Source organism: Balaenoptera borealis (genome assembly GCF_965194805.1).
Source record: "Balaenoptera borealis genome assembly, chromosome: X".
NCBI classification, from domain to species: domain Eukaryota; kingdom Metazoa; phylum Chordata; class Mammalia; order Artiodactyla; family Balaenopteridae; genus Balaenoptera; species Balaenoptera borealis.
In genome coordinates, this window is record NC_138881.1 from 101,351,042 (window position 1) to 101,369,845 (window position 18,804).

The following is an 18,804-nucleotide window of genomic DNA, read 5'->3' on the forward strand; positions in this document are numbered from 1 at the left end:
ATTTGAATTCATAACTCTTAAAAATTTTAATATGCCTCAGTTCATCTTTTAACACAGGAAAGGGGCAATGGCCCATTAAAACTGGGGCATAAGATCAGGGTTGGAGTAGTAAGAGGGATTTGATGCTGGATTTGACAGATTTGGGCTAGAACTGCTTAAATACTTCTGGTTTGTGTGGTGTCTAGAATCCAGGGCAGAGCTCAGCCTGCAGGTGGTTTGGGCCACAGAGCCTAAGCTACAGTAAAGAAAAAGCAATTTGGGCCTAGAAACAAGAACGTTGGAAGTTACAGGGAGACAGATTTGTGTACAAAGGCCTTATTGTTCTTTTGCAACCATATTGAAATTTACTCTTTTTAGCCAGGTTAACAAAATGTATCACAAGAAAAACTAAACATTGGGTTTAATAAAAACAATACTTTTGAAAGCAGAACACAGTCCCCGCCCCCCCTCCCCCGCCCAGGATATAATATTGCAAATGGTCACTTCTGGGATCAATTTACCATACTAGAGGAACAAAGTTGTTAAAGCATAATTAATCTCAACTGAGCCACTTATCTGCACTGTAGTAAAGTACTTAAAATCACTCCCAAGATCAAGGTTTAAAACCATTTGAAGAGAAAAGACTTTAAATGTTTTATAGCCACTTCTGTAAGAGGTGCTTTTCCTTCCCCAAATGGTCAAAGCTTAATGAGAAGGTTGACAATACTTTTCTTCCCCTCATATCTTATGTTCAAAAATATTTACTATTACTACTGGTAATATGGTTTATATCTTGTCTGATCTGGGAAGTGTAGTCCAAGAAGTGAGGTTTGAGAAAGGAAGACGCTGCTTTCCTGGAGGAAGGGGTGGTCCTCTGGGTGCAGGCCACATAACATGACTTACTTCCCCTAGTTATATAAATGGAGTGCCCAGAGTTCCTTGATCTTCCGTAAACTGGGGTAAAGAGTGAGCATTATAATGGTGAGAAGGATGTGTACTTACAGGTGGATTACCCTGTTGAGGTGAGGTAGGTCCTGGTGGAAGATATTTCATATAAGGTGGCATCTGAGCAATAATAGGTCTATGTAGAGGGTGGTGGAGTAGAAGTCACTGATGCACCTGAAGCGTGGCTATGAATCAAGTGAAAAGTACCTGTGGCCTGGAAAGGATGTGGCCTTTGATGACTTATTGATTGCAGAGGAGGTAGCGTGGTAAAATATTGCTGTGGAGGCATAGTTCCATGAGAGTTCAATACCACTGGTTGACCCTGATATTCAGGATGATGGTGAGGAATTGCAGAGGCAGGAGGTAGTGGTTCTCAAGTACCCGAATTTGAGTCATTCTGAATAGGGACAGTTACTAAATTGCTATGTTTTCTTGTTGAAATGTAAAGGTTTTCTGACTCAGCTTCCTGACTCACTGAAAGATATAGAGGTGAATTCATGGACAATGAACTCTGCTGGAGGAGCACTAATATCTTCTTGTGGCAGATTATATGGCTTGTGCAAACACTTTGCAAAGGAGGTAGTAGTATCATAAGGTATTGCTTTGGCAGAATATGGTTCATATGATGCTCATCTGGCGGTGTTATAAGATGATCAGATTTCAGTAGGTGGTGGGACAACATGCAGAATGAACATTTTCAAGTTGAGTACGGGCAAGAGAGTTTTCAGCTCTTGTATGGCCGTGGTTGATGAGCCTTTAAGTCTCTTTGAGACAAACACGATCTCTTGCATCCTTGAACAGTGCCACACATGAAGAGAGAACCTTGCGTATGCTTCTCAATTCGTTCCACAGGATTACTACAGCCTGGGAACATCTTACTGCCTTCTTTTCCATGTAAAATAGCACAGGCATAGCAAAAAGCATGCTTGCATGGAATCATCCGCCCATAGATTTTAAAAAAAAATTTTTTAAATTTTTTATTTAAAAAAATTTTTTTAATGCTATTCTTGTCTGCTTACATTCTTTTTTAATTTATGTATGTATGCATGGCTTTGTTGGGTCTTCATTTCTGCGCGAGGGCCCTCTCTAGTTGCGGCAAGCGGGGGCCACTCTTCATCGCGGTGCGCGGGCCCCTCACCATCGCGGCCTCTCGTTGCCGAGCACAGGCTCCAGACGCGCAGGCTCAGCAATTGTGGCTCACGGGCCGAGTCGCTCCGCGGCATGCGGGATCCTCCCAGACCAGGGCTCCAACCCGCGTCCCCCACACTGGCAGGCAGACTCTCAACCACTGCGCCACCAGGGAAGCCCCGGCCCATAGATTTTAATTGGCAATTCGCATGTGTCACAGAAATGTACTGGGGTATCATCCTTTTCACCTAAGATGTTTATCCGAAAGTCCCAAAAAACATCTTCAACAGATCCTTGCTCATTTCTAAAAGCTTTACCCACTGGAGTCATACCAGTCCTCTGCACTACGATCGAATGGTTGGGCGCGCTCCGTGATTCAGCTCTCAGAGCACGAGGGGAGCGGAAGTCAACCTTACTGACCTGGGGCGCGCGTGTGCCGTACTCTCTTGAGTTCAGGAAGCGGAAGTACGTCCAGGTCACCGTACCTTTGACCTCTTCTTACCAACCTCCTTTCCAGTGAGAAAGTCCGGCAGAAGGAGAAAGAGTGAATATTTGAAGAGTTTTGGTGCCGAGGGCGCTTAGGCTGCTCTTGTTATGCTTCAAGAAAAAAAATAGCCTTTAACTGGAAAAAGAGGCTAATCCGGAATGGGGGAGGGGAGAGCGTGCGTGTATGTGCTGGCACGCGCAAGCACAGTAGTACATGAAGGCAGAAGCCCGAGCAGGTAAGGCAGCCAGCCCATCCTTAAAGGTTTTTTTTTTTTTTTTAAACAATGCAGTGCTTTGCTTTTTGGAGGTGAAAGCTCACCCATCGTTTGAAATGTTCAAATAGAGACTGGAAAGCTTCTTGTCAGAGATGCTGTAGATCTAGCTTCTCAAACTTTTCTGACAAAGTACCCCTAATGGTAGAGAAAACTTTACTAAAACTGTGAGGGTAAGGGGGGGACAGAGTTCTAAGTACTTCTGAAAGCAAGATATTTCTCTGAATAGTTGTACTTTAAATTATAGGAATATTATATGAATATAACTTCCTTTTTTAGAATGTTTGTTTTAATAAAAAATAATACTTTTGATTACTTAGTTAAATTACTTGAATCTCTCCCTGCCCCTAAGTCTTTGAGTAATAGTGAAATCCCAGGAAGATGTGCCAGGATATGTGTCACACACTGCTGGATTTCCCCTCAGTTTTGGTACGCTAGTTTGTGATGCATGATAAAGAGTGGGTCCTTTACTGAATATCAATACAAGGTCATCCAGTAGGACTTGGAAACCTTTTTTATACAGAATCCTTTATAATGGTATTTGTATACAAGAGTATTTATCTGTGCATGAAAGTTCAAAGTTAAAAGCCCCAACAAAATAGGGAGGTGATTAGTCACATCATAAAATACCTTCCCATATCCCCAAATTTCTCATTTTGGTTCTTTAAATATTATATTCTCTTGGTATATTTGATATATGTTTATAGAGTATTAACAACTTGTTGGAGAGACCTTAGTAAAATCAAAAATTAAGGGGCAAATAATCAGTAGTGATGACTACTCCAAGATGGATATGAAGCATATTAGAAATGATGATATTCGTTTATGGAAAGATAAGGCTGGTTATACAGAAATGTCATTTGTACCCACCTTTTGGGAACCTAGTCTACTTTAAAGTGAGGCTCACCCTCCCTGTGATAGCTTCATTTCATACTGTACAGAATAAGTGTTCTCATTCTTATTTACAAAGCAACTTTGCAAAGGAAGTGATGAACTATCATGACCAAATATGCCAAATACATGATTAAAAAATAATTAAAGGGTAGGTCAGAGCAGGAAATTGCCCTCATTAAGCAGATTATTCATTTCTGCTGAAACGCCAAGGCACAGTCAAAGCTGACCTTTGCCAAACAAAAAAAGTCAGCAGGGATGTTGCACCAGGTTGAAAATGCTGCAGAGAAAAGAAAAAAAGATTAAAAGCCATAAAAGCATTTTTTGATGGTCTCCATTTAGATATTGGAATTGCCGAAGCATACAGCTAGATCAGAATATTTTTGCAATAATACTCCATGATTGATGCTGGGGAAAATTTCACATTTGCTGATACACTTTGTAAAAGAAAAAATATATAGCCACATGGGACATTTTATCAGAGAGAGTGAGTGAGCAACAGAGATAGGGTTAAAAAGAATAATAGACCCCCTTTTGATGTTGGAAATGATGATGAAGCTTACAGGTGGTAAAAAGAAGGAATCAAGGGCAGAGGCTTAGGGAAAAGTTACTTTGTCCATTTCATTACTGATGAATTCTTGAAAAGTTGCATGTAAGTAGGCACCAGTTTTCTCATCCTGACCTATAATATCATTTCACGACTGTTTTGTCTTTATTTTGAATTTGTCACCTGTGGGCAATGGCTACTGATACTTAAGCTTTTTTTAAAATTGAAATATAGTGGATACTGCTACTTAGGCTTTTGGTTTCTTTGGCCTTCTGCCAAATAGCTAATGCCATACAAGTAAATACATGTGTACCAGGGGACCTTGTGACTTAGTGTACACTCTTCTTTTTGCAAAATAATCCTGCTTGAAGTGGTTTTCAAACCTTTTTCTGTATTCAGAAAGGTGCAGCTGCTCTGAGTGAAGTCAGAGTAGGGGAGCCCAGAGTGTTACCTCCTTAACACTCCCACAGCTCTGGCATCCTTTCACCCCCTCTTATAGTTGTCTTTTAGGCAGTTCAGTGAAGCACAGTTTTAATACCACTCCTCAAATACATGTTTTCTCAGCTGACGTATAAAATGTTTATAATGAACCATGTCGTATATCCAAAAGAATAATAGATGAGCACCCATATGTCTACCACCTAGCTTAAGCAATAGAGCATTATCAGCCCACTTGAAAGCTGCTGCACTCTCATGAAAGGAAAGCAGTATACTCAATTGTGTGTTCATCATCCTCTTGCTATTTTCAGTTTAAAAAATCACATATGTATATACATTTATGCAAAATATTGTTTACTTTTGCATGTTTTTTACTTTGTAGGGATGGAGTAATACTGTGACTTTATTCCCTTAACATTATATTTCTGAGATATTTCATGTTATTGCATGTATTTTATTCATTTTCAGTATTTCGTTGTATGAATATATTATAAATTTTTCCTATAGATGAATATTTGGTTTGTTCTCAGATTTATAAGTGCTGCTATGAAACATTCTGTACATGTGTCTTGTACATGTTCAAAAATTTTTCTATGGTATGTGTACAGGAGAGGAAGTACTAGATCATAGAGAATAAGCATATTCAACTTTTCCAAAGAGTTCATATCAATTTATCAGCAGAGTGTAAAAGTTTTTGTTGCTCCTCATCTTCACCAACACTTCTTATTAACAGATTTTTAATTTATTACAGATTTGGTGGTTGTAAACTTCATATCATTATGTTTCTGTTTTGTGTTTCTCTGATTACAAGTGAGGTTGCACAGCTTTTCATGTTTTATAGGCCATTTATAATTCCTCTTTTGTCAAATACCTGTTCATATCATTGGACCATTTTTCTGTTGAACAATTTGTATTTTTCATTAATAGTTTGTAGGAGTTTTTTATATCTTTCTGATACTAATTCTTTGCCAGTTATATGACTTAACAATTGTCTCCTCTAAGTTTGTAAGTTGCCTTTTAATTTCTTTATGGTGTCTTGTGATACGCAACTTGTCAATTTTGATGCTTTAGAATTATCCATCTTTTTCTTTATGATTAGTGTTTCTCTGATATGCTTAAAATGTTTTCCCTAACCTGAGATCATAAAAGATATTTTCCCTTACAATTTTTTTTTTTAAGTTTGGTCTTTCAAATGGAGTCTTCTTTAATTGACCTGCAACTGATTTTGTATGGTGTAATGTAGGGATCCATTTTTTTTCTCCATATAAATAGTTATCCCAGAACCATTTATTAGATAACCCATTCTTTCTCTTCTTATCTTCAGTGGGTAACTCTGTCATATATTTGGTTTTCATATATGCATAAGTCTGTTTCTGGATTCTCTATTCCATTCCATTGGCCTATTTTCTTATCCCATCTTAATTGCTGTGGCTTTATAAAGTTTTAAGATTTTGGAAAAGGGAACAAATCTCCCCAACTTTTCAGGATCATTTTGCTTATTCTTGGCCATTTGTTCTGTGAAGATATTTTAGGTTGGTGGGATATTGGAGAGAGGGATGAAGGAGTTAAGGAAAAGAAAGGGAGAGAAGAAGGGTTACAAACATTTGCTCATGCTACAGTTATTCTAAAAGTTAATGCTGCTTTTGAAGTCAGGTATTTTCAAAGATCAGAAAAGCTGCCTGCCTAAATTTACTGGTATTGCTGTCAGTACTCTGTGAGATGCACAGGGTTAATGTAATTTTTATTTCTTCTAAGACTTATTTCTTTGGGATCTCACTGTTTCTTGGGATGGGCAGTATACCATTGTGATTAAAAAAACATGGCCTCTGCTATCAGGCATGCTTCTGTTTAAATTTCTGCTCTGCTACCTACTACCTATGTGACCTTAGGAATAATACTTAATTTTTCTGAGACTTAGTATTGTCTTTTTGGTCTGTGGATGGTGGTGGTGGTGGTAGTGGTGGTGATTATGATGATATAATAATATAACTATTATAGTTATATTATTATTATTTACCTACTGTGTTAGTTTTCTATTGCTGCTGTAACAAATTACCACAAACGTAGTGCCTCAAAACAACACAAATTTATTATCTTATGCTTCTGTAGGTCAGAAGTCTGACAAGGCTCTTGGTGGACTAAAGTCAAGTTTTCAGGAGGGTTCCTTTTTGGAAGCTTTTGGGGAGATTCCATTTCCTTGCTCATTCAGATTGTTAGCAGAATTCAGTTTCTTGCAGTTTCTTGTTGGCTGTTAGCTGACAGACGGTCCCAGCTTGTGGAGGTCACCTGCATTCCTTGGCTTGTGGCTCCCTTCTTCCATCTTCAAAGCCAACAATGGTGGGTTTGAGTCCCTCTTACCTTCCAAATCTTTTTTGCCTCTTTTTCCATCACATCACAGAGACACAAAAGAGAAACACAGGGAAAAAGACCATGTAATGACCGAGGCAGAGGGTGGAGTGATGCAACTGGGGAATGCCAAGGATTGCTGGCAACCACCAGAAGCTAGGAAGAGGAAAGGAAAGATTCTTCCCTAGAGCTTTCAGAAAGAGCATGGCCCTGCTAACACCTTGATTTTGCACGTCTAGCCTTCAGAATTGTGAGAGAATACATTCCTGTTGTTGTAAGCCACCTAGTTTGTGGAATTTTGTTATGGCAGCTCAGTAAACTAGTATAACAGCTTACCGTGTTTTCCCAAATTGGTTTTTCTTTGAAGTAGCGTATGAAAAATGATCTTGTTAATTTCCAGTGTATAAGACACCTACATTCAAATATATGCCCTAAGGTATGGGCAGTACCCTAAGAAAGACTTGTTTGGCATAGCCCCTAATGGTAGAATTAAGATCGATGAGTAAAAGTTCTAAGGAAACTGATTTTTAGTTCAATATATAGAGTTTTCTAACAATTACAATAGTACATGGCAGTAAGAGCTGTCCTAATAGTCAGACCCCAGACCTTTGGTTGAGGTAGTGGAACTAGTTTTTCATGAATGTTTTGGATAAAAAATTCATTTTAAAGAGAATTAGATGGGGGAGGGAAGGATTGGGAGTTTGGGATTAGCAGATGCAAACTATTATATAGGATGGGTAAACAACAGAGTCCTACTGTATAGCACAGGGAACTATATTTAGTATCTTGTAATAAACCATAATGGAACAGAATATGCAAAAGAATACATATATAAATATTTTATATATATTTACATATATGTAACTGAATCACTTTGCTATACACCAGAAACTAACACAACATTGTAAATCAACTATACTTCAATAAAATTTAAAAAATAAAAAATACCATGAGAATATCTGATTCTCTTTAAACAAGTAAGAATAATTTTTTACATCGTAACAGAAAAGTCTGAACTGGTGCTCGCTAACTTAGATCTGTTGGGCTGGCCAAAAAGTTTGTTCAGGTTAGTTTGTAGCAGAAAAACCCGAACGAACTTTTTGGCCAACCCAATATAAGAAAACTACAGAACACTGTTACCAACATTTTTTGCATGAAGTTCAAACAGTTGGTTGATCAAGAACAAAATTTGGTTAAGTGATTATCCAGTCTACAAGGATACATCCAAATCAATTGCTAGAATTATTTTTAAAAAAGCAATAAATCATCCATTTATTGAGTGTTCCCTGTGTGGTATAAGAGATATAGATGATGCCCTAGTTGGTTTTATCCTCTGGCTGAGTTGTGTAGTAGACGTTTGCTGGGTGCCTTTATGGGATACGTTCTCTTCCTAACAATATTCAGATTTTCCTTCTGATATCCACCCCTGTCCTTCACAGGCCACTTGCTTCAGGCTACCTAATCAGGGTGAATTTTAGTTCTCTTATTTGGAATGCTGCTAAGATGTTCTGTGTGTCCCTCTGGATATTAGTAAGAAATACGTAGTCTTAATTGTGGCTGGCAACTGTATTATTGCCAAGAGAGGAACCAGTTTTAGGATAAAGCTGCCACTGAGGATGTCAGAGCAGAAAGATATAAGGAAATTGAGTCCTTGAAGATATCATTGAATTACTGGGTCAACCAATATCTGGACGATCCGGTTAAGTGAGAAAATAAATCCACTTTTTGTTTAAGCCAGTTTGCATTGGGTTTTCTGTTCTTCCCAGCATAAAGTCTTATCCGGTATGTTCATAAATCAACTGAAAAACAATAAATGACAGTATATAAAGTATGTAGTCAAGTGCTAGATACACTGACGATAAACCACCAGCAGCATCAGCATTATTCCAGGGAACTTGATAGAAATGCAAATTTTCAGGCCTCAGATTTTCTGACTCAAACTCTGCAAGTGGGGCCTAGTAATCTTTGTTTTAACAAGCCCTACAGGGGATTCTGATGTATGCTAAGGTTTGGAAACCACTACCCCAGAAGTTCAGGAAAGGAAGACTTCATGGAGAAGGTGAGACAAACTAAATATAGGAGCAGTATAGACTTTTGCAAAGAAGGTGTATAAACCAGAATGAATAAAGGTACAGAGGTAGGAATGAATGTTATTTATTGGGCAGTATCTGGCTAATTGTGACTTTAATAAAATAGTGAAAGATTAAAATTGCATAGGTAGTAGGGTAGCAGAGAGTTAGTGGCTGAGATTGTTTTTAATTTTTGTCCTGTTACTCTCATTTTACCTGAACTCATTAAAAACTTGAGCAATAGAATGAAATATTGGTATTCTCCATTGTAGGCAATATATGTTGAGATCAACCTGTTTGGACTATAGCCATAGAATATTAAGAGCATCAAGTCATAGCAAGAGGATTGTCTAGTCTTGTATTGGTGTCAGGTAGATAGAGAAGCCTCCTTCCTGGACTTCGAAAATTTGTTTGAAGGGAGTTACTTTTATCTTGTCAAAATCTGACATGAGCAGGGTGACACCAGCAGTGAGAATTTAACCTGCCCTGGCTTTATGAGATATTTGGTATATTCTTTGTCTTCTTCCTCCTTCCTTTACATATTTTGTGGGAGAAGTTTCCACCTGAAATACCGATGTCATGTCCAAGGTTGTACATCACCACTCACACTGCCTGCTCTGTTTGATTATGTGTGCTTGGATGGAACTGTTTACATTCCACCTTTTCCCTAAAGCAGTGTAAGCCATGCATAATGATGCAGCCTGTGGAATTATGGAATGGGAGCTGACTTTGGCTCAGAGAGAATGCTGGAAAATGAGAGAGAAGCATTTTAAAGGCTAAAGTGCTAATGGCTTCAAGAAACCAAACACTAGACCTTAAAGTCTACCTATTTCCCAAACTTGTCTAGACCTAAGTTTATGGTGGTAGTGGGGGTGTGTGTAAGTGACAGTGGCATTGAAGGAGGAGAGGAAGGGTTTTAACCTAATGGTGCAAATAACTTTTCCATATTGACAACTAGCTTTTTGCTAAGGAGTGCCAGAACAGTGAATAAGCATTTCTAAAGCAGAGGCAGTGCTTAGTGTATTTAGTCATTATTTAATTCCTCTTGATAATGGGGCTTCATTTTAGAGAGGATTTAATGGTCTTGATATTGAGTGACCTTGGTATGGCAAAGACACGTGTGTGTGTGTGTGTGTGTGTGTGTGTGTGTGTGTGTATGTGTGTGTAAAATGCAAATAATGGAAGTGGCTTTGGAGTTGGGCCAAAAAGCCATCAGCACCAAGGTAAGGTTACTTTAGATCTGCTTGCTTTGCAGGTCAGATTGAAGGATGCCTGAGACAAGCAATAAATTCTTGCCCTCTGCCTCTTTGGGAGGACAAATCAGCCAATGAATCACCTCTTGTTTGTTCAGATAGACTGACCCATCATTTCACTTGCTTTGAGGGTCTAAAGTTTAATTTTTTCCTTTCTTAGGGGATAAGGGAGTGATTGTGGGAAGAAAATGGTCAAATCATGGGACACTAGTGAGTTGTACGGCTAGAGGAGTCATTTCGACCTCACTCTTTGCTTGGAGGAGCAATTTGGAGCTATGCTAGCTTGTTCCCTGGTGGGGCGATTTCTGCAGGCAGAATGGTTTCCATGGGTACAGGCTGGTGGAGACTTGGATTTCCAATGTTTTTTTGTTTTTTTTGTTTTTTGTTTTTTTTTAAAAGGTGGTGCTTTGATAGCCTTAACAAAGGACTGATAACTGCTGCACATTATCCTAGAGTCTCTAACCAGTTTTTGCTAGCTCTGGGCTGTGAAGCTTTGGCTGTTTTGGGGGCATGAATATGTGCATTGCTTCCTTTCCTTATTCTGGAGGTTTCAAGCTCTGGTATGTTTCTAATGGAGCCTTTGAAATGCTCTGCTTCTGGGTTCATTTTCAATCATGAAATGCATCTCTGACATTCAATGTGAGTTGTTTGAAGCTAAAGGAAGATATATAGTTTGACAAACTCCACAGTGTCTATTGTGAAGTGCTTAACATGAGATAAGGCCCTACTGCAGCCAACATACCCATGAGACAACTGACTGTATGTAGAATATTAAGAGCAGAAGAATTTATTGGGGAAGTATTAAGGGGAAGAATTTATTGCTTGTCTCAGGCATCCTTCAATCTGACCTGCAAAGCAAGCAGATCTAAAGTAACCTTACCTTGGTGCTGATGGCTTTTTGGCCCAACTACTAAGGATTAGACCCTGGGGTGAAAGTGAAGATACAAAGATGTTAAACATATAGATTGTCTGCATACAACTGGTTTACTGATTTTGTTATTGTGTTTCTTTTATAAAATTTACTGTTTTTTGGTTGGTTTTCCTGTTGGTGAGTACAAGGTACCCTTACACTGCAGTTCTGCCTCTCTACTTTCTTAACAGTGTGGCTTTGGGTAAGTCTTACCCTCTCAGTCTCAGTTAACCCAACTGTAAAATAGAGATAACACTTGATCTTTGTCATACATAGGGTTATTGTAAGTGTAGTGAATGATCCCCGTTGGAGTCTAAGCTGGTATTACTCTACTAATTGGGCGTCTCTGGGCACATCTGGAAGGACTATGAGGCACATTTGCCAGGAGTCAGTTCTTATAAAGGACCACAGGGTCTCTTGGAAAAGAACTCCAAAGCAGAAAAGCTTCAGGCACATGAACTTGCCATAGGAGTAGTGCTAGGAAGCCACAGTAAAAGAAATAGCAGAGTCTTGATAAAGATAATCAAGTCCAAAGCGAAAAGATAGTTGGAGCACTTTAGTCTAAGCCACAGACCAAAACAGCCTATATTGGAGTTGTAGGGAAATGTAGGAGATGAAAATCATATTTGGGAGGGCTAAGCAAAAGCTGTGGCAAGAAAGGAAATGACAGGCACTGGAGTACTGGGTTCCACAGTCCTTCTAACCATTAGGAGAGAGGTAGTGTCCATTACCTATTCCTGGACTATGGGGTTTACCCACTGGATGGTACACTAGTTTTACATTTCCTCTTCGCTGTGTAGATGGTAATTCAGAGATCTTGATATAAATAAAATTTGATCAAAAGAAACAGATATGTACAAGTTCCTAAGGTAAATGAGTCTCTGTTAGTCCACTTGTTTCCCAGAGGTTGTGTTCAGGGTATAGGGACAGAATGTGACTGGCCAGTCAAGGCTCAGCTAAACTCTGTGGATGAGAAGGTGGTGGTGAGGTCTGGTGTTTTTACTTTAGTCTCGTTAGTTTGGTGGGCCTGGGAAATTGAGCTGATCAACTAGGTACTGTGAGTGTGGCACGTGCAACCTGGGCAGGAGTGTCTTTGTGGGAAAGAAGTTGGCTGTCGCTCTTATGATAGCTGAGGTACCTGAGAACTGGCTTCTGCTTCACAGAGTAGGATGAGGAGGCAGGTAGGTAGGAGCCTGATCAGAGAGGAGTTTACACAAAGTTTGACCATATGTCCCAGTCTGCCACAGATAAACAAACCCATTATGCACCTGTAGTTCTGGCATAATTATTAAGAGCACTCTCTTTTCACCCCCCAAATTCTCCTGATTTAGATGGTAAACTATATGGCAAGGAGCTTGGGGGAGGTTGCTTTGTCCTTTTGAATTCCTATGCTGCTTTGCTGTCTGGCCCTTCAGTTGGCAATTACTTCACTTTGCCTGAGGCATCCAAAGATCTCTACTCCCCTTCTGTTAGGTTCCTCTTCTTCTGTCTGCTCCCTTATCTTCTTCCCTTTTCCCCATCCCAGGCTCTTGGGAAATTCTTTATGTTTGTGGCTTTTATGACCATGGCGATTGTGTAGCCTGAGCCTGGCTTTGTACCAAGCTGCAATGGCCCTAATGCTTGATTCATTTTTGTCTTTTTGCCATTTTTGAATTTGATGACCAAATGCACAAACAAGAAGAATTGCCTCTTTGTTCTATTGGGGAGTCAACCTTGCCCATCAGTTACATGATATCTCTAGAGCCAAGGCTTTGTGAAATGTGGTATTACCTACCTGCTACCATGGTCCTGGTCTGAGAGATGGTTAACTTTCACTGCAGCAAATACTGATAGCAATTTTTCCAAAAACATTGTGTACCACTGTCCCTGAAGGAAATGTAGGAAAATAAAAATAGAAAATAGAAGTTCCTCGGGGATCACCAGGAAAGCCTAGTCATCTTACCCGAACTTCTGCTAAGAGAGCCCAGTTAGCTAATGTCAGGCTTTGGCCCACTCACACTCTTCCAGCATAGGACAGTGCAACCAGTAGTCTTATGAAGTCTATAGATTTCCAGTTCATCTTTATATCATTCAGTTTTTATATTTCTAGGGTGTGAAGACAGTTAAACCTATAAACTTGTTCTTGTGTTTATCAGGGCACTGATGTCATATGGGGATAGCATACTTCACTTATGAATCATGTGTGAAAAACAAAATCAGACACAAATCACAGAGAAATGCAGTTAATGTTTTATGAGTTCATAAATCCAGAGCTGTGACTAACACTGGGACCTCCAATGGAAGCCTCCAGCCTTATAATTCAGCAACTCCAAGGATTAATTTTATCACACAGAGTTTGGGTTGGAAGCTAAAATACATCCACGTGCAAATTCAGACCGTGGAGAATACCTGAACACATTTCTGCATGAAGATTTGTGAAAGTGCACTGGTGAAATAACCTCATAAGGGGCCTATGCTAGTTCCACATACAGTGTGAAGTATCCGGGACAGTAAACCTTCTGTTCAAATCAGTCCTCTGTGTAATTAAATTGTGATTGACAGTCATTATCTCATGTGATTATGTAGACTTGTGTCCCTATTTTATAGAGAGAAAATTGAGGTTAAGCTGTGTTAAATTGCTCAAGATCATGATGTCACAAAGTTGTAGAACTGGGCTTTCTGATTCCATGGCCAATTCTCTTCCTGTAACATCACACCATCTCTAACAAGAATCCAGTGAAACTGACCCATCTCTTTTGCTCTTTCATACATATGGGCTTCATGGATGGTGACATATACATCCAGCAAGATACAGGGATGAGGATGGTTGTGGGAGGAGGTCCCCATGTAATACACGTCATGTTCACTAGGAACGAATTTGATCAGAACTGGAGCTCCCCATCCACTACACATCAATGCTAAGAGGAAAAGTTAGGCCCCCGTTTTCCATCTAATGGTCTACTTTGTACAACCACAGTGGATTTCTGGCAGCCAAGGTGGACCTTACGTGGAAGCAGAGTTGATGACCACCTTTGTGATGTGAATTAAAGGGACTGGGGAGCCTACCTTCCCCTCAACACTAGTAGAGGTTTATTCTTAATTTTATTTTATTTATCTCTACCGAGAGGTGTTTCTTAAGTTTTTATTTTGAAATAATTAAAGACCACGGGAAGTTATAAAAATAGTACAGAGAGTCCCATGTACTCTTTGCTCAGCTTCCTCTAATGCTAATCTTACATAAAATGTAGTATAATTTCAAAACCAGGAATTTGACATTGGTATAATACTGTTAACTAGACTACAAGCCTTATTCAATTTTCACTAGTTTCTACATACACTTATTTATGTCTCTCTATGTGTGTGTGTGTAGTTCTATGTAATTTTATCTCTAGGTTTGTTCTTTTAGTTTAAGGCTCTTGTCCCTATTGTAATACAACCTTCACCACCTTGGAGAGAGGTAGTGTGTTGTAACAAAGAACATGGACTTTGGAACCTGACAAGCTTGAGTATAGATCCTAACTATGCTATTCTTTATCTGTGTGACTGTGATTTTGGACAAATCATTTCATGTCTTTGGGCCTCAGTTTTCCCCTTGGTGAAATGGGGATAATAGTTTCTAATTCACATGGCTTTTGTGAGGATGAAATGGGATAATATATATAAAGTGCCTGGCCCAACAAATGTTTCCCTCCCTCATTTCTCCTTCCTTGAATGAGGTAGCATTTAAAGCTGTTCTCAGTTCTTTATATCCTTGATTCTTTCCTAAGAAGAGCAGGTTTTAATGGGAGGAGGTGAGAAATGGATGAAAGCATTGTGAGTAGTGACACCAATGAAAGATTTCAGTGATTTAATAATTTTGCCTGGCAGTAATCCTCTTCCCGGGGGCCTGTGGGTTGTTCCTGCATAACATGAATGTTAATAATATTCTCACCCCTATACTTTTGCTTGTCATAAATTAGTATTTAATAAACATCATAGTCATCACTTCATATCTGTCTTATCCACAAATTCTACTCTTACCATTCTTACCACAAATTCAGAATCACTGGGCTGAGGGGAAGTCTGAGAGATTGATGGTGTAAAAGTCAAACATTTCCATAGATTTGACTATTAAACAAATAGCCACTAATGGATGTGAAGACTAGCCTGAATATGTGATTAGGTTGTTTCTATTGCTTTTTTCCTGGGTAGAAGTGGTGACCACAAGGATGGAGAGACCTCTAAGAGTGGGAGGTTGATTTTTTTTTTTTTTGAAAGGGGAAGAAGGAGGCTACTGATTTTTTTAAAATTAATTAATTAATTTTTGGCTGCATTGGGTCTTCGTTGCTGCGCGTGGGCTTTCTCTAGTTGCAGAGAGTGGAGGCTACTCTTTGTTGCGGTGTGCGGGCTTCTCATTGCGGTGGCTTCTCTTGTTGTGGAGCATAGGCGCTAGGTGTGTGGGCTTCAGTAGTTGTGGCACGCGGGCTTAGTTGCTCCGCGGCATGTGGGATCTTCCCGGACCAGGGCTCGAATCCACGTCCCCTGCATTGGCAGGTGGATTCGTAAACACTGCGCCACCAGGGAAGTCCATGATTTTTTAAAACTTAAGGTTTTGTTTCCTTTCATTTGCATATTTTAAAAAGTCAGGTTTAGTAATCTTTTGAGAGAACTAGCATTTGGTTTCATTGATTCTTTTCAATCGTTTTTCTGTTTTCATTGACATTTGTATTTTTGTTATTTCTTCTTATTGCATTGGATTTAATTTCTTTTTCTAGTCTTAAGATGAAATTTACATCATTGATTTAAGACTTTTCTTCTCTAATTATAGCCATTCAGTGTTATATAAATTTCACCCTAAACACTGCTTTAGCTGCATTCCACAAGTTTTGGTATAGGTATATGTGTTTTTATTGTTATTCAGAAGTTTGATTTCCGAATATTTGGGAATTTTCCTGATATTTTTTTGTTATTAGTTCTACCTTAGTACCTTTTCAGTCAGAAAATATACTCTGAGTTCAATTTTATTTAAAAAATTGAGGATTATTTTTTGATCCAGAATGTAGCTATTTTGATGAAATTTTCCATGTGCACTTTGTATTTGTTGAGTGGAGTGTTCTAGAAATTTTAGTGAAGTCAAGTTAGCTGACAGTGTTGTTTAGGTCTTGTATATCCTTAGAGATTGTCTATCTACTTGTTTTATCAATGACTGAAAGAGGAATATTGAAATATTCAACTATAATTGTGGATCTGTCCAGTTCTCTTTGCAATTCTATCAGATAAGGGTTGGGTTTATGGAGGGTTTTTTTTGTTTTGTTTTGTGTTCCTGCACCACCCTTGGCTTTCAGGCTTCCCTGTGCACCTGTACCTTGGAGCGGGGGTGGGGTGGGGTGTTCCTCCCATGTTCTTGCCTGCCATGCCAACAGTAGACTGCTGTTGCTTGTGACTTAGTGCTTGGTAGTCTGGTGCTGGGGCCAGAGGAGGTTCTCTGTTGTCTGGTTTCATTTTTAGACCTGTGTGTCTGGGTCTCATGGGGTGGAGCTTTCTGTTAGCCTGCCATTTCTAGCCAAACTCTGCCTTGTATCTTTGATGGATCTTGTGCAGGAGAGTTTCCTGCCAACCCCAGTTGTAGGAGACCACTAATGGTATTTAGCATAGGATTCAGAGCCCTGGACTATTTTCTGCTTCTCCCCTAGTGGTGGAATAGTTTTCTTTCACACTTCCCTCTGCCATAATGGGTCTTCACCTGTGCCCTGGGAGTGACAGGGTTTGTTGCTCCTCTGCCAGTGGCTTAAGACTGTTGTTCTTTGGGGATAAGAGTCTGGAAGGAGTTTGTGCCTTGCCTGCAGTGGCAGCGTCACCAGGTCTGTACCACTGAGAGAGGCTCTTTGCATTCTCCCTCCCGCTCAATCTTTCTAGTAAGCATCTGACAGAAGTCTGTGGAGAGGAGTCTGTGAAGAGGTGTAAATTCCCCTTGTGTCTGAGGTGCCCAGGAGTTCTACTAGCCAATTCTTCGTTTTTAACAGTACATTAAAATTGTAGCTAAATTCTTCTTCCTCAGTTGTATGATACTCAGTGTCTCTTCCTCCTGTGCTCTACCACAGGTAGGCCAGGGTTTGTGACCTATCTCTGCCTTGGGAGGTGCCTGTCTTTCCTTGGGTTTCAGATTAGTTGTTTTCCCTGCCATGTCAGCTCTCTGGTGACAGCAGAAAAAAGTATGATTTTGTTGTTTATCTGGATTTTTCTTGTTAAGGTGATAATAATGCTCTTTCTACATGCAAGATGAAATGCCTTTTTATTTCTCGAGCTATTTTTTTTTTAATTTATAGAAGTAATACATGAACAGGGTAAACAATTCAAAGGGTATACAAAATGTTAGGTAAAATTTCTTACAAGCCCCAGTCGCTAGAGGCAACAACTATTAAGAAGCTATCTGTTTTTAGTTCTTCCGTTTCCAGTGGTACCCTGGAACAGGATCATTATGAGAACCCATCACTAACTTTTCAGGAATTTTACAAGCTCATTGGTGTCACATTGGTACTTGAAATTGGCTGTAGTGGGAATATTATGCCACGGAAATCAGCAAATGCTACAAAGTAGACCTTCCCTCCCGGTAGCTGGCTGGGAAACATTGACCAATACACCACTGATTATAACTGTAAATACCATACTTACACCCCTGTTTCTTGATTTGTTTTCTTTAAATAGTACCTGTGGACTCCCCACAATGAAATATAAAAAATTTAACACATGATCAAACACTCTTCCCTCCCATGTTTTTATTTTTAGATCTTCTATTCTTTGCCTTTATGATAGTAAATAAAAACCAAATGTTCTCCCATTTCCCATCTATTCATCACTCCTGGTCTTAGTCCCATAGTAGCTACTTTAAACCATTTCTTTTTTTTATGCCTTTTTGGTAATTACCATAATTCTAAAAATATTTGCCTCCATCTTTTGATTTAATGTTAAACAATATATGGACTCCTTAGCTGTGATGCATATCTACTTCTCTTATCTCCTCCATTTCCAAAGTTTTAATTCCATTATTATTTTTACATTGTTCAGAATTTTTAAACTTTACAATCTATTATGTACCCACCTATAAACAATTTTTGTGGTTTTTTCTATATGTTAATTCTAAAACCATGTTAAACACCGTAAGACCACATTTATAATTATAGAATTAGTGAAATATTATTCATTGTGGAATCATAGGGATTTTTCCAAAGAAAAGAAAATATGTTATTAAACCCTTGCCTCCAACAGGAAAATTAGAGGTGTCAAGGTGTATTGTTTACTCATTTCTTTTTATGTTTCTTGACTTCCTCTGGATTATGCTCATCTGCCACTGTTCCTTGTATCCCATGCTTTCCTCCTTCTTGGATTCGATTTTTATTTTATTGATGAACCATCTCAATTAAGTATTTTAATATATTATGAGTGGATATTAAACTTTGAGTTCTTGCATGTCCCCCAATTTTTGTTTTGTCTCATCCGTGATCAGTACTTGGTAAGGTATACAATGCTGCGTACAAAGCCATTTTCCCTGAAAACTTTGCAAATTCACTTCTGCTGTATTTTA

The 18,804-nt window shown here is 39.0% G+C and overlaps 1 pseudogene across 1 annotated transcript; it reads right to left on the reverse strand.

The window, feature by feature from the left end:
• Positions 1-471: 471 nt before the first annotated feature.
• LOC309620961 (E3 ubiquitin-protein ligase Hakai pseudogene) lies at positions 472-2,861 on the reverse strand (annotated as a pseudogene). The gene is made up of 2 exons: positions 2,858-2,861; positions 472-1,935 (listed from the first exon to the last, which is right to left on the reverse strand). The product of its transcript is annotated as an E3 ubiquitin-protein ligase Hakai pseudogene (transcript).
• Between the last annotated feature and the right edge of the window lie 15,943 nt (positions 2,862-18,804).